At 30.9% G+C, this 14,325-nt stretch overlaps 1 protein-coding gene across 2 annotated transcripts in view; it reads left to right on the top strand.

Moving 5' to 3' along the window:
- Positions 1-14,325, top strand: part of LOC121119438 (uncharacterized) — a 221,082-nt gene that overhangs the window by 112,449 nt on the left and 94,308 nt on the right. Inside the window, exon 1 of one of the 2 annotated variants that reach the window (XM_071889112.1) lies at positions 2,620-2,848. The exons of the other annotated variant lie outside the window; for it this stretch is intronic. The gene's annotated coding sequence lies outside the window, so the exon portion shown is untranslated. Of the gene's footprint in view, positions 1-2,619; positions 2,849-14,325 lie in introns of those variants that run through there. 2 annotated transcript variants of the gene reach the window in all.

Below are 14,325 nucleotides of genomic sequence, written 5' to 3'. Positions count from 1 at the left end.
GTGTTGCATGGAAATTAGAACACTTTTGAAGTATAATTAAAATGACAAATATTTCAATAGCAAATAGGTAGGGAAACTGCTTTATTTTTACCTATTTTTTTCAAAAGCCCTAGAGCTCAATTACTTTTTATTTTGATCATTTTTGACGAGGATTATGACCTTCTAGCGCTGTGTAAGGCCTGCAGATAGTCTCTTCGTTCATGCTGTCCTAGTGATAATTGACAGAGGCTGTTAGGACGGCAATTTTCAGGTGACAGATGGTGCAGGCCCTTGATTCCACATCCAAAAAGAAAGTAAAGTAAAGTGATTTGAAACTGTGCTGTAATGGGGCTTCAAACTGTTCAGAAGTCCATCTATAGAAATGCTCCATTTTCATGTGAATCGTAAGTATAGGCCTCTCCTTCAATCCCTGTGACTTTTCTCCCTCTCTCTTGACGGTCCGAAAAATTGAAAACTTCGAGACGCCCATGTCTCTTGCATGCTGTGCCATTCATTTACGCAGATTGGCTTTGATGGCCTCTTTCATGGCTCTAGGGTCCACTTATCCTTATCTCCCACCGAGATCATCCAAGACCGAGCCGTAGGCCCAACACACTACTCTGTGCCACCTTCTCTGGCCGGCAAACTGGTTGGTACTCAACAATTGAAAGTGAACAACAGTAGATCAAATGGCTTCGTTTATAATGATGACAAGATAAAAAGAATGAAAAGTGAACACACGCCCTTGTTCCATCGTATCTGACGACTCTGTAATCGAACAACTGATAAATGATTACAAAGAACTAGACACTTTTCTTCTTTTTGTTTACAAGCATAAAAAAAACGAGAGTTAGCCATGATACATACAACTGACGGCAAATTGAAAGAGTGTACCGGAACGAATTCTGGCATGCTGTGATGACGATTTCCAACACATAAGCATGCAGGATTGAGGTAGTAAACCACATGTGCAATCCCATGCCCAACCTGATGCTGGATTGAAATTAAAAATAAATGCAGGAATTTATTGTCTCTAACTGTCAGTTTTATTTCTAAAAGCTTTTAATTTATTCATATAGCTTGCAAGCCGATACTTGACAAGGCAAAACTGTTTTTTCTTGACACCTAGAGATAGTTCAAAATTTCTTTGGGATTTATTACTGCCCGGATAAGAACAGAGATCTTGTTGATCTAAACGTATCTTCCTCTGCACATTTATACCGTGTGTTACCCGTCATGCGGAAAAATAACACAACCTCAAGTTATAAGAGTTAATGGGAGTGTCCTAATTTTTATGCAACGCCTTGTAAGATATTAGTATTCCATGTATAATTCCTCAAAATCAAAAGAAAGTGAGAATCAATAAGAATGCATTTACCTTCGTGATTGAGGGCCCCTACATGTAGAATAGTAATAAGCCGTCTGGTTACTTTTGTTTATTTAAAAAAAAAGTTATCATTAATCCTATAAAACCCACTAGGTTCATGCTTGAGCGCATTTTGGACTTAAAATATATGAAGGTGTCGGAATATAATTTTGAATTTTTCTTTACCTATGAATTGCACCCCATTTGCTCTATCACAAATTATCTATCTAAATAATTATCTTGTATTGAGGGTAAAACTACGACATACTGGAGGACTCATATGTAAAGGTTGAAGTTCTCTTTGGGCCTCATCCACTTTGATCCACAATTGATTCCTCCCTTCCTAAGATTATTGTCTACGGCATATCAGTCTTGCCATAAAAACATAATTTAGGCTAATTCTATCAACATCAAATTGAATTATTTTTATTTCATTATTCATTATCAACTAATTTTCTAGGTCCGTATCAAATTCAACTCCCATTGAGAATCCTGCAAAATAAGAAAAGAGGGATTAGTGTAAAGAATTAACTAATTAGAAAAGAAAAAAAGGTTAATGCCTTTCCTCTTTCTTCTTCAAAATTTAATCCGTCATGGTTTTGTAACATCTCCCTATAGAAAACAAAATTATCGTCTATCTTTGGTGTAAATTGATTTAAAAATGAATAATTCAATAAATATATATGAATTTAAATAGAATTATTACCTTTTTTCCGTACTAATGCTATTTTGAACCTAAATAGTTATCCTCTTTATAGCAGTAATTCCTTATATCCCTCCAAATTAATAAAACAGGTACCTGATATCAACAAAGGTCTAAATTCAGCAGGTGTACCATATGTTTTTTCTCTTGCCTTCTCCTCGCGTTCTTACAAAAAAAAAAGCATTTCTAGCTAAGGAACTAAATGTTATTTAGAAAGGAATGTGAGGTTGAGTGAGGACTGTTGTGTCAATGCTTTGATACATTTATGATGCTTTCTTTTTTGTTTATGTTCATTTTATTTTATTTATTTTTATTCAAAGTACAGTTACAATAATTACATTATTTAGGGAGAGAGGGGAAATAATGGTTTTCTTTCCTTATTTTTGGGGATTTTTGCACATATGAAGACAAAAATGATTTCACCTTCTTCAAGCAGAGGAGAAAAGAGGTGACATAGGGGGGGGGGAGTAAGAGTAGCAAAGAAGGTACCTCAATGTGTTCATGTAATAAGAGAAGAAAAGAGAGAGGAAGACGCTTTTTCTTTTTCTTGATTTTTCTATACCCTTCTTCTTCCCAAAAACCATCAACAAAGTTTACAAAAATATATACAAAAACAATATTTAGTCGGTTTTTAGCCCGTCAACAAAAAAGTCTTTCATCTCAAGATTTTTTTTCTTCAAATTTTAACAACTTAATTATATATATATATATTTAACTAGTGATTAAAAAACAATACAAAATAGAGAAGGTTCTAATTATATACCCGGGATCCGAGGAATCTAATCACAGCGGTGTTCCAGGTAATCATACTAAATTAAATATGTATTTAGCATTAATAATATCCCTAATGTAAATTTATGAGTTTAGATTCTATCAAAAAAAATCCATTAAGATACTATTATTTAAGGAAGATAATAAAATTAGACTGGACCTAAATACCTTTAAAGAAATGTTTGTGTTACAAAGGTTGTTAGAAAAGCTTCCAACACAAAAAGTTCTGAATGTAATCTTTATTTTTTAACATAATGTCCTTGTAACTCTACACACTTCTCCCAGCGATGTTCCCATCTCTTTAAACCGTCCAAATAGTATTCGGCCTTATTTTTAAGTAATATAAGTGGTCACTTTTTGCTTTTGACTCAATTAATCCGAGTTGGATTGACTTAGAGGTGATAAGTTTCAACACTATAAGCCTTTGTATGTCTGCTTTTGTTTGAATCTATTTAAATGTTACACTTTCAAAAACAAATATTTAATGACAGTTAGATACTCGATTGTGTCCATTTTCCTAAAAAAAAATAATATCAACTCACTGAAACGACTATTACATAACAATTTCACATCCAAACTCGTTGAAAATATGGTAATTAACTGTCTACAGATGTTGTATAGATATGACTAGCTTTTGTTTAAAAGTGTTTCCACCTTTACATTGAGTCTGTCAACCTTTTCAAACTACACTCGTATATGTATACTAGTAGCTGTAAAATCAACTAATATCATTCTTCCGTTGATTGTAAGTAATCTATTTATGCCTAAAAATATAGTTATTTCTGCAAAAGATATGATTATATAAAATATCATATTGATAAATGCTGTGCTCAGTAAATCAGTACCGGATTTGAACTCGAATCATTTCTCATGGAATCGTTTTAAACACAAAACCAATCGTTCTTTTCTTGGAATCAGAGCAGTACCAGGGGATCTAGAGGATCCATGGCCCCAGCCATGAATATTTTAAGGGTTCGTAAAGGTTAGAAAAGGAGCCAAATCATATCTTCAGGTGGAGCAGCTTAACTTCTTTTTTCTAAAAGCTTGTAAAACAAGTTTGATAAATCAGAAAACATTTATTTTGTATTATGATGATAATTGACATTGAATATGATAGTTTTGACAATCATATTAGATAGAGGACTTCCTCCAGATTTTAGGAAAAAATGAAAGAGGAAAAATGGCGAGAAAAAAAAAGTCACAAACTAGAAAAATGGCCAAATTCTTTTAACTGATATAAAAGTTACCTTTATAAAATATATATACAGATAAAATAAGCAAATACAACAGAAATTCGAATGGAAGAAAATCACTGAATTTTCAGTTATCAATAATTATATCATTACACATGATGGATTATTCATACATATTTGACAAGACTCATGGATTGACGAACAAGCATTACCGTAATGTTTGGCAAGAGGAGTGATTTCCACTTCATTATGATACAGGATGTGTCAGAAGAAGAGGCGGTTGACTGTGGTGCGATAAACTACTGAGAGGATTCGTTGAGGCAGTCAAAGTTTGGTTCGTTGGAGAGCGTGAGGAAAACTGTAATGCTCAGTACAGTTGGAACAATTGAAATTGCAATAGAACAATGGTCGTTGTCTCTTCATAGACTTTTTTTCTTGTCCAAAGAGAACGAAACAGGCTGCAATACATAGTTACTCAAAGGACTTGAACTTTCAAAGTTGTATATCTACATATGATTGTGAATTTATATTTTGAATGGATATCAAGACAAATTATGAGAACCACAGCAAGTGACTTATAGGCTCTTGTTTATTTTTTTTTTTTTTTACCTTAATTTATATTATACTGGTGATAGGTACTTATTTAATCAGTTTAAAAATGAATTGCCATTTTTTTCCAATTGGTCACTTTGGCTTGCCTTATTTTCCTGACACCTAGTATTTTTTATAGCATAATATTATTTTATTTTATTCTAAAAGTTTGTTATTAAGAAGCTTTAAAAGGAACAATTACATTATGGCAAAAGATGCGAAATTTAATTGAAAGCATGTTTGATTGAATAACTGTGGATATTTATTTCATTAAATAATTAATTTGTTCCAATTTTGAAAATTTCTTAAAAATGCTGATTTTCTGGAATGAGTCCAATTTGAAGTACGTGATTTGAACAAATAGAACAAATCAGGATTTTGATTTATTCAGCGGATTTGATAGTACCCATCTGTTAGTGCGTTTTAATAAATATCAAAAACTAACACTTGTACAGAATATAACTTGACACTAAAAAAACCAAGTGATGTTTGAACTAAATCATACAATAAGTTATGAAAATCTCTGAGAAAGGACTGGATTTTTACAGCTAATTTTGTTCCAGAGGAATAGGGAACAAGAAAAGTAAGATAATGACCCTGTAAATATAATAATTAATGTATTGGCTACACACTGTAAATAATAAGAGTGAATAATTGTGAAATAACCTATTTTTAGTAGTCGATAACTTTATAATAAAGCTAAACGTTATAAATACATTTTATGATAGGCAGAAAAGGCTTATATTTTTTTTATTTATGGTCCCATTTTGACATCTAAATACTCAGACATGATTAATCATTTTCCTTAATTGTGAGGAAAAAAATAGACTTTTGCTTTTATAAAGTTTCCTTATTTAGGCCCTCAAAACGGTAAACATCAGCAATGATAACGTTATACGAAAACGTTCTCTAATATAAAAAAATTAAAAATAACATTAGTCAGGACATTGAGATGGCGTGTTATTGACTGATTTTACTTCGATTACCCCAAAATTTATGTTTTTGTGGTATTGTGATCATAAATGAATAATTTATTAAAGATTCAAAGAAACGCTCCATTTTTTTCGGCTCCCTCAAGTCTTAGTATCGGTCCGTAAGACTGTCAGTCCTTCGGATCGTGACTACTAGAACTAATTAAAAGTTAAGAAATAAGGTTTAATAACATCATCAAGTCCCAAATTGTACAAGTTTTAAGACAGATATGCATGGTTGAACTTGACTGCACTTTCTATTTTTCAAAATACTTTTGAATCTGGTAACATGTTTTTACAAAATATTTTTTATGTTTGTACTTTTGTTTAGATATTATAAGGCGAAGAATATTAATAAATTTTTTAAACGTTGTAGAAAAATGTTTCTCATAAAAACTCATTGTAAGTCATAAAAGCAACAATTTCAGACTACATATTTAGGTCATTTTGATGTTTTTTGGGCTAAAAGGACTCAAGAATATACCATTTCAATCTAAAGACAAAAAAAGAGGACATTTTGTTAACTATGTAGTGTTATTCACATAGAATGCAACATCAAGGAATTAACTTTCACTTCCCCACCTTTCATTATTTTAAAGATTAATGACTTCCTCATTCTTTCCTCTCTATATTTGCAACTTCAAAAACAAACTTAGCATGTGGGCTAAAAATTTCTTGGGCTAATATAGTAAAACACATTTATTAGGTAAATTCGATTTATTTCTTAAATATAGTTAGCTTTGAAGTCGATCGTTCAGTTTTACAATGCCATTTTTAAAGTTCGATTGAGCTCTTTAGTCTCAAAATATACAATTAAATATTCATAACATCTTATTTTTTTCTCAGCATCCTTCTTTTGAGGTTGCCAAACAGGAAAAAGTTTCTAAAGGACTTATTATAGTCAATTATAGGCGATATATTCAAATTTGGGGGATGATTTAAAATACCCAATAATTTTGTCTGTACTTTAACTATTTGATTTGATTTAAGAGACCTATATGGGCACCGATATGCCCCTTTTCAAATAAAATCTATCAAATTATCATTATTTTATTGAAGTAATCAGTTTTGGGTAATTTCAGTGCAATTTACGACACAACAATACGGTGAATGAAAATAATTTGTTAATAGAAATAGACGAATATATGTAGAAGAAGAGAAATATAATCCACACTCCATTTTGAAAAAAAAATAACATCTTTCTAGCTTGCTTTTGTGTGGATGGGCCACATATTTTTTTAGTTAGCTTATGTCCATGTTTTTGGGGTGTTTTTTTTTTTTTCTAGATTTATGTCAACGTAACAATATTTGTATAAATAACTTCTTTAAATAGAGTAAACATTAAATAATTAATAGGAAAGTTAATTATAAAATTTTTTTTTTTTTAGGTTATTTTATTTGCATCACTTTTGTGCTGAAATCACCTTTTTTTTTCATTCTTTTTCAAATACATTCTTTTTATAGTCTATATGGTAATTATTTATCATGTAGTATTCTAAAAATTTAGCACTCAATGAAAGACAAAGTAACAAAAACTTACTTTATAATTGTAAGTTACATTCAATTTTTTGGTAAAATAAAATTTACGAAAAATAATCTCAATTTTTCTATGAAGGAGTAAATAGAAAATATTCCCTAATTATTTACCGAATGAAATTATAATGTATTTAATAAACGGTGAGGTTAATGATCAGAATTTCTACAGAGAGGGACCCAAAACATGCGGTTTGTTGGCGTGTCGCGACTGAGGATATTGAATAAAAAATGTAGAAAAATAAAGTATTTAAACATATCAAAAATAGATTTTCTTGAGTCGATAAAAATTTCATTATACGTAATTTAGTAATACTACTGGAATTTTTGGGCCCCAACTCGGTACAGTTGACGTTTAACTTCTTCTTTTTTTATATATAAATTAATTTTAGACAAAAAAATATATTGATTAAAGAATATTTATATCATTTTTTTTTTTTTTTTTAAATCTCAATTTATTACAAAAGATCGGAAGAAAATTTCAAAGAATATCAATATTTAAAATAGACGAAATCAGTGTTAAATACGATGCACACAATGGACGTTCGAAAGGGGCAGTTACCGACATTAAGACATTAAACTTTGAAATAGTCTACAAAATGCTTTTTAATCATCTCAAATCTGAAGTGAGACACTATAGATATCATAGGGAATATTCTGGATGGCAATTTTGACAATTTTAAAAATATTTAGGAGAAAAGCAGCTTAGTCGTGCTCATGCTTGATTAGATTAGCTATAAGCACCTTTGAGAGGAAGGAAATAAAGTCCAATCCCACTACGTACAATGGAATTATTCCGTCGTCAATCTTCAATTCTACTCTTAGTCCAACATGGACTTGACAAACAAATTATAATATATTTATCCGCTATTCATGAACTGAATAATTAAATGTTCACTCCTCAAGAATTAAAAAATAATCATAAAAACATTGCTCAATATAAAAAAAACTGTTCTGCTCGTAACTACAAAAATTATTGCATTCGTCATATTTCAACAGTTTTTTATTCGTTATAAATTGTAAGACGTTACTTTCCTGTATGTGGGGTTTTTTTAACCACTATTATTTCTTTGATAGTTATTTTAGGTCATTAATACTTTGTATTAGTAAAGAAATTGTAGATTCTTTCATGAATGACAAAATTACCAATTTTTGTTTCGTGTATTTTGAGAAAAAAAAATATACAACGTACCCAATTAGTTAGAAAGAAAATAAAGAATTCATTTTGCACAATTTTTTTTTGATGGGAAGTTTTTATAAATAAACGGGAACCACGGGGAATCAAAAGAATGATTTTTTTTATTTGCTCACCCATTGAGCATATAATTTTAATGATTTACATTGATTAATAAGTTTCCGGTGAGGAGTTTAGTCACGAATTAAACTATAGTGTGTATTTTAAGGACTTAGACACAACACAAGCTCAAAATTGAAAGAAATGATACTTGACATGAATTTAAAAGCTAAGAATCGATAATTTATTAGACTAGTGATGAAAATAGTCATTCTTCAATAATATTCAAGTCAAAAAATCAATTAAAATTAAGTTATAAGTGTTATATACAGAATAATACAACTTCCATTTCATTTCCGATTTTATATTCAACGTTGGGTTACTTAAATGATAAAAACCACAAAAAAAACATTCATTGAAACCTGTACAATTAATTATAGAATTTGTTAATAACGCAGAAACAAATGAAGCAACATCCCACAAAAATTGAAAAATCGAAGAATATAATATTCTATTGAAGGTGTAGCAAAAATATGATAAAAACAAGATATTAAAAGAATATTTTAGTCCTTAGGGTGTTACTTGAACTAGAAATGTAAGGATTTCCTTCCTCCGATTTTGAATAAACATAAAATAGTGTAGATTAAATGTCTTAACTCTTAATTGATTCCCCTATTAATACTTTATAATACGTTTATTTTTATTTTTTTACAATACGTTTATTTTCAAAAACTTTCATAACTTTATTTTGTTAAAGAACGAAATCCTATTTAAGTGACGTTTTTTATTTCCTTTAAACTTATTTCTACATACATATTGTAATGGTTTACACAAAATACATATATTATAGAACCTTTATTTCAAAATACACCAACTAGTTTAATTTGGGTGATTTATGAGGAATATCCTTTAACAAACATTTTTATTTGACCATCCAATAGGATGTTTCCTTTTCAAGTATTATACTTTGCTTTCTATAGTTGAATATAAATGTATTCATGTATTTAGGGGCCAGTCGCCCCATTTTCACTTTTTGGAATATTAATCAGCTTCAATATAGAGGTGATAGTGAGGTATAAGGAAATGTTTTTTTTCCAACAGTCAAAACAGTGGGACCCTATAGCCATAAATTTCCTTTAACTGTAATATCAATTTTAATGTTGGGAATGTTTAATCAACTTGCCCCATCGATAAGGCAAATAAGAAAAAAAAAATTTGGTCCTGTTTTTTTAGCTACTCTTGGGTCCTAATACTCACTTAATACTAATCGGACTAACTCTGTGTAACTCTTAAATTAGAAAAAAAAATCTTTAATATTCTCATAAAATAAAAACAGAGTAAAAATTTCAGTTCATTCATGAGTTTTGGAAGGGAATAAATGAGAAAGAAAACAAAATAAATGTACCATAGCTTAGAATTAAGAACTTTCATCAACTAGACTTAGGATTTGTGAGCGATTGGGCAATTGTTCGTTTTGACCTTTATGGTGGGAAATTGCTCATTTTCCCTTTCTTTTGTGACAAACTTGCTTTTTTTTCAAGGGTAGTATAAACTAAAGTGAGAAAATTTAGATTCTAGTTACATTACAGAATAATTTTGACGATATTTTTGGAGAAAAAAAATCCACCTGCAAAAACCCTCCTACATCAGGATAAAGCCGAAAAACAATAACATAAACCATCTCTCTTTTTGGAGAGAAAACTATGTATAAGATAAAATCAGGGTTATCATTATATGATCAGATATGTGAGGAAGCCAAATTCTGACAACAGTCAACGAGAGAAGCGGAAAATTGTGAGCAAAATATACTACTCCATAATCTTCCTACTTTCTTGCAACAAAGTAGTAATACTTTTCCACTGAATTCTTCCTAACTCGGATTGCCTGTTGTGCAATCTTATTAAAATCCTACAAAAAAGGATACCGCCTGATCCAGTGACAACAAACCTGAGCTCTTTAGCTTCAGGATAAGTAGAGAAAATTACACTTAAACGTTATCGACGAATTTCCATTCACGCACTCCAAGCAGTTGGGCGTATCAAGGACCACCGTCTACGTCGTCAGCAAGTTCGAAAAGTTAGAGTTGAAGAAGGGTTCTGTCAAGAAGGCCAAACTGGACCTGGAGAAGTTAAAGAAAACAGCCCTGTCAGATCCCCTCAAGTTCATGAGCGCCCATGCAAGAGATCTGAAGGTTTCACATTAGACTGTCCAGAGAGCTATGAAAAAAGTTAGTGAAAGGGGCCTTGTGAGGGTGGAGAGACTAGCAATGAAATAAATCCATTCCTTCGTTGCCCCCCTCCTACAGCCCTTATGCCCCCCCCTAAACTATATTTTTTGGATACATGTCGAGATGAAGGTCTGCAGTATCTGTCAACCAAACACAAAGTTCCTCAAAGCCACTGTCAGCCAGCATTGGAACGACATGACAGAGGAATACCTACACAGTGGGTGCTAAGCCTTCAACCACTCCACCAAGAGTGGCTACATTAATGACTAAGGGATCTCAGACACACCTTTCTTTATAGTAATAATTCTGTCGAAATTATATACTTAATTAATAAAGTATGTTTTTTTTAAGTTTAAAATTCTACGTGTTCAGAATTTAATGGACCAGTTGGTACATTTAGTGCTTAGTATGAGTGGTAAAATTAGGTTAGCTTCTGATTTCAGAAGGTCTAGATCTCTTCAAATTATACGGATTAGTGAACTCAATCAAGATTAGAATACTCCTTTTTATATCAATAAATTATGATAAATATATAAAAACATTAATTAGTTTAAAGGATTCTTATAAAACTGTACTTTTTTTAAGAATACAAACTGTTCAGTTGTGATATTTTTGGTGCTCATTGTGGCCAAAAAATTGTTCAAAAATCCTAGGTATACTCGTTACACTAGAAGAGCTGGGGCTTGTGTAACTCTTATAGTTGGTTGTTTGCTGGAAGTGCTCAAGCACAAATCCTATGAACTTTTTATTAATTGAAGAGCAACAACTTGCAACGTGCTCCAACTCGGCCTGCTCTCTTCCACATTTTATGTAAATAAATGTTTATATTGTGACACCTATAGCTGTATAGAAAATGCCTTGAAAAAACACAAACGCATTTGATCTCAAGTGTATTGAAGCATTCTGTTATGATTTCTTTTTCTTTTTTTGTAACAAAAATCTTAGATCATAAAAATAAATTTCAAGGTAGTTTGTCAAAAAAAGTGAATGAATCTACACTATTTAATAACTATTAATTATACTTATAATTGATTATTACTATAAAATAGGTAAAAAAAATGAGCTTCCTTTGTTCCTTTGAGAATCTTGAACATCTTGAAAAGAAACATACTATCAAAAAATACATGAGAATTTTGCCAAAAAAATAAAAGACAATGTAAAATTATAAAAATCAATGGAAGGATATTAATTTAATGAGATGAAAGTGATTCTTTACAGTTTTAGTCTACTATGAAAGAAATCTTACAATAAATTTTACATACGCTAATAAAATCAATTTGTTTTTCTTCTAGCTTTTGGCAGAATTTTGTTAGTTTTAAAATCAACTTTGCTTCACGGTTCTTAATGTGTGTTTTTTTGTTGATGTTGTGCCATATCTTATTTATGTGATATAGTTCGAGAGGAAAATATGCGACTTTACTATCCTATCAAATGCAGTACAAGGAAAGAAATAATATGGACAAAGTTCTCTAAAAAACCCACACACAATATATTTATGTACAAAGATCAATTTTTATTTAAATTCCTTTCAAGGATTTGCCAAAAAATTATATGTTTTTCGTTTGTGTGATTATGTTAATATCCAAATGGATAAAGGCCAAGATACGAATTGTATATTTGGTACGATAAATCAGATTGATTTTAACTTCAAAGTAATTTTACTCATTCAGCTATAATATTATAATAGAGATTAGAATATAAAGTAGGGTGAGATTGAGGAAAGTTGATTCATACACATTTTCTTGAAAGCCGAAGCTGAAGCTTCAGAATTAACGATCAACGACTTTTATACGTTTTTTTCTCGATATATTGGATATAAACTGATTTAGAGTTTTTATTTTTTGAGGGAACAATATTTTTGTAATAATGGAGTAAGTGTTTCATTGTTCGTGCAGCGAGGGATTGGCTTTGAGTATTATTATTTTTTAACCGAATAAAACGACTGGGGCAGAACCAGGTATTCGAATAACTCGTAATAATTTTTTTGATAACTAGCCTTAGTTACAAAGAACCTTCAAATTGAAAGTATAATGCACTATTGCAACTAAGTTACTGATGATCAGCAGCGTCAAGAACCCAAAAATGAACGTGATAATCTTGACAATTGGAGGAATATTTAGGAGGAGAACAGCTTAGCTGTTATGCCGTTAAATTATATCAGCTTCAAGCAGCCATAAGAGGAAGGGAATCACAAATCCTACAATGAAATTATTATGACAACGATCCTCAATTCCACTTTGACTCCAACAAAGGCTTACACTTGTCATTCCCATGTAAAACCTTCACTGTTACACTACGTCGAGCGCATATACTTTTTTTACGCCCTAACAATAATGGAAGGGTAGGTTCCCTTACTTTTTGAAAGACAATATCAATGAAAAGTTGTGTGATTAGGTCAGTATCAATACTTTGACGTAATTTTCATAAAACTCCCCCCCCCCCTTCAAATTTTAGATTGGTTACTGATACCCTTGTTATGAATAAGAGTTTGGGAGAAAACAAGGTATAACTAAGGGAGGAGGATATATGTATTTGATCCTTGCTAATTTTTTAAATTGCCTACCGATAAATATTTTATATGGGACGGAGTTTGAAACTGGCTAGACCATTCCAAGATCTTATTCTGCTTCTTCTAGAGCCTTATGTTTTGGGTCATTGGTCCTGTCCATTCTCCCTGCCCTGTCCTTTCCCCCTGGCAAAGAAACTTCCCAAAAATATAATGTGTCCGACCCCATTCTTGACTAGGGGATTGTTTTTTGGGCTGTACTCGGCATTTTTATTCCTCCAAACACTTTTAATTTGGTTTATATAATGTTTCTCACTATTAAAATAAATACAACATTAAAATCATGGACTATTCTTTTTTTGTCAGAAAGCAAACTTACAAAATCAAATACCTATATATGTGACGTAATTGTAAGTATTTCTTTGCACTTTTGGGTTGATCTTATCTACTGGTACATAGTTCATTTATTTTCATTTTTTCACGAGCAAAATTGAAACGAGAGGTTTTGTGAGATATATTTATTTTACAAAATTATCGAAAAATAGTGGTTGGAACAACTTTTATTCATTATATGTACTCGTTTTTGTGAGTAATATACGTGCACTTTTATTGAAATTTTGCATATGGTTATAACTTGGACTCATCTCATTTTCTTGCTGTTACTGATATCATTCAAATTAATGATTATTCTTGATTCAATAGATATCATGTAATTAAAAATCGAAACTCATTCAATGAGGATAAATTTGAGATATTGTAACGCTCAGTAGAAAGGTTACAGTCGGAGCTTATACTGAAATTATTCCCGTACTACTTATGCTTCTTTAAATAATTTTCTAAAGTAACGATTCATAACAAACAAGTCGGTTAGAAATGGAATTTGTATGATCCATAATATATATCAATGTATGATAAAAATCTTATAATATCTTAATCTGCTATAATACATGAAAGTTATTAAGTCAACAACTTGAAAGGTATGGCTACTAGTCTACTTTTCATGATTTATAAATCAAACTTGAATTGGGAACTGTCCAACCATCTCTAGCTATTGGTACATTTGCAATATTTGACGCGTTGCATTTATATGCCATTTGTGGTAAAACTACTAACTGTTATAATCTCTAAATAGATTCAAATAATAGCAGAGATATTTGGGTATTTTTTGTTTTGTTTGAGTGTCTCTGAGTCAAACAAACTGTGAGTAATGGAGACAAAAGCAAAATTTGTTTCAACTGTTCTCAACCTCCC

Source organism: Lepeophtheirus salmonis, chromosome 6, assembly GCF_016086655.4.
Source record: "Lepeophtheirus salmonis chromosome 6, UVic_Lsal_1.4, whole genome shotgun sequence".
NCBI classification, from domain to species: domain Eukaryota; kingdom Metazoa; phylum Arthropoda; class Copepoda; order Siphonostomatoida; family Caligidae; genus Lepeophtheirus; species Lepeophtheirus salmonis.
Note: the sequence above shows the minus strand (reverse complement) of the source record. Positions and strands in the feature narration are given on the sequence as shown.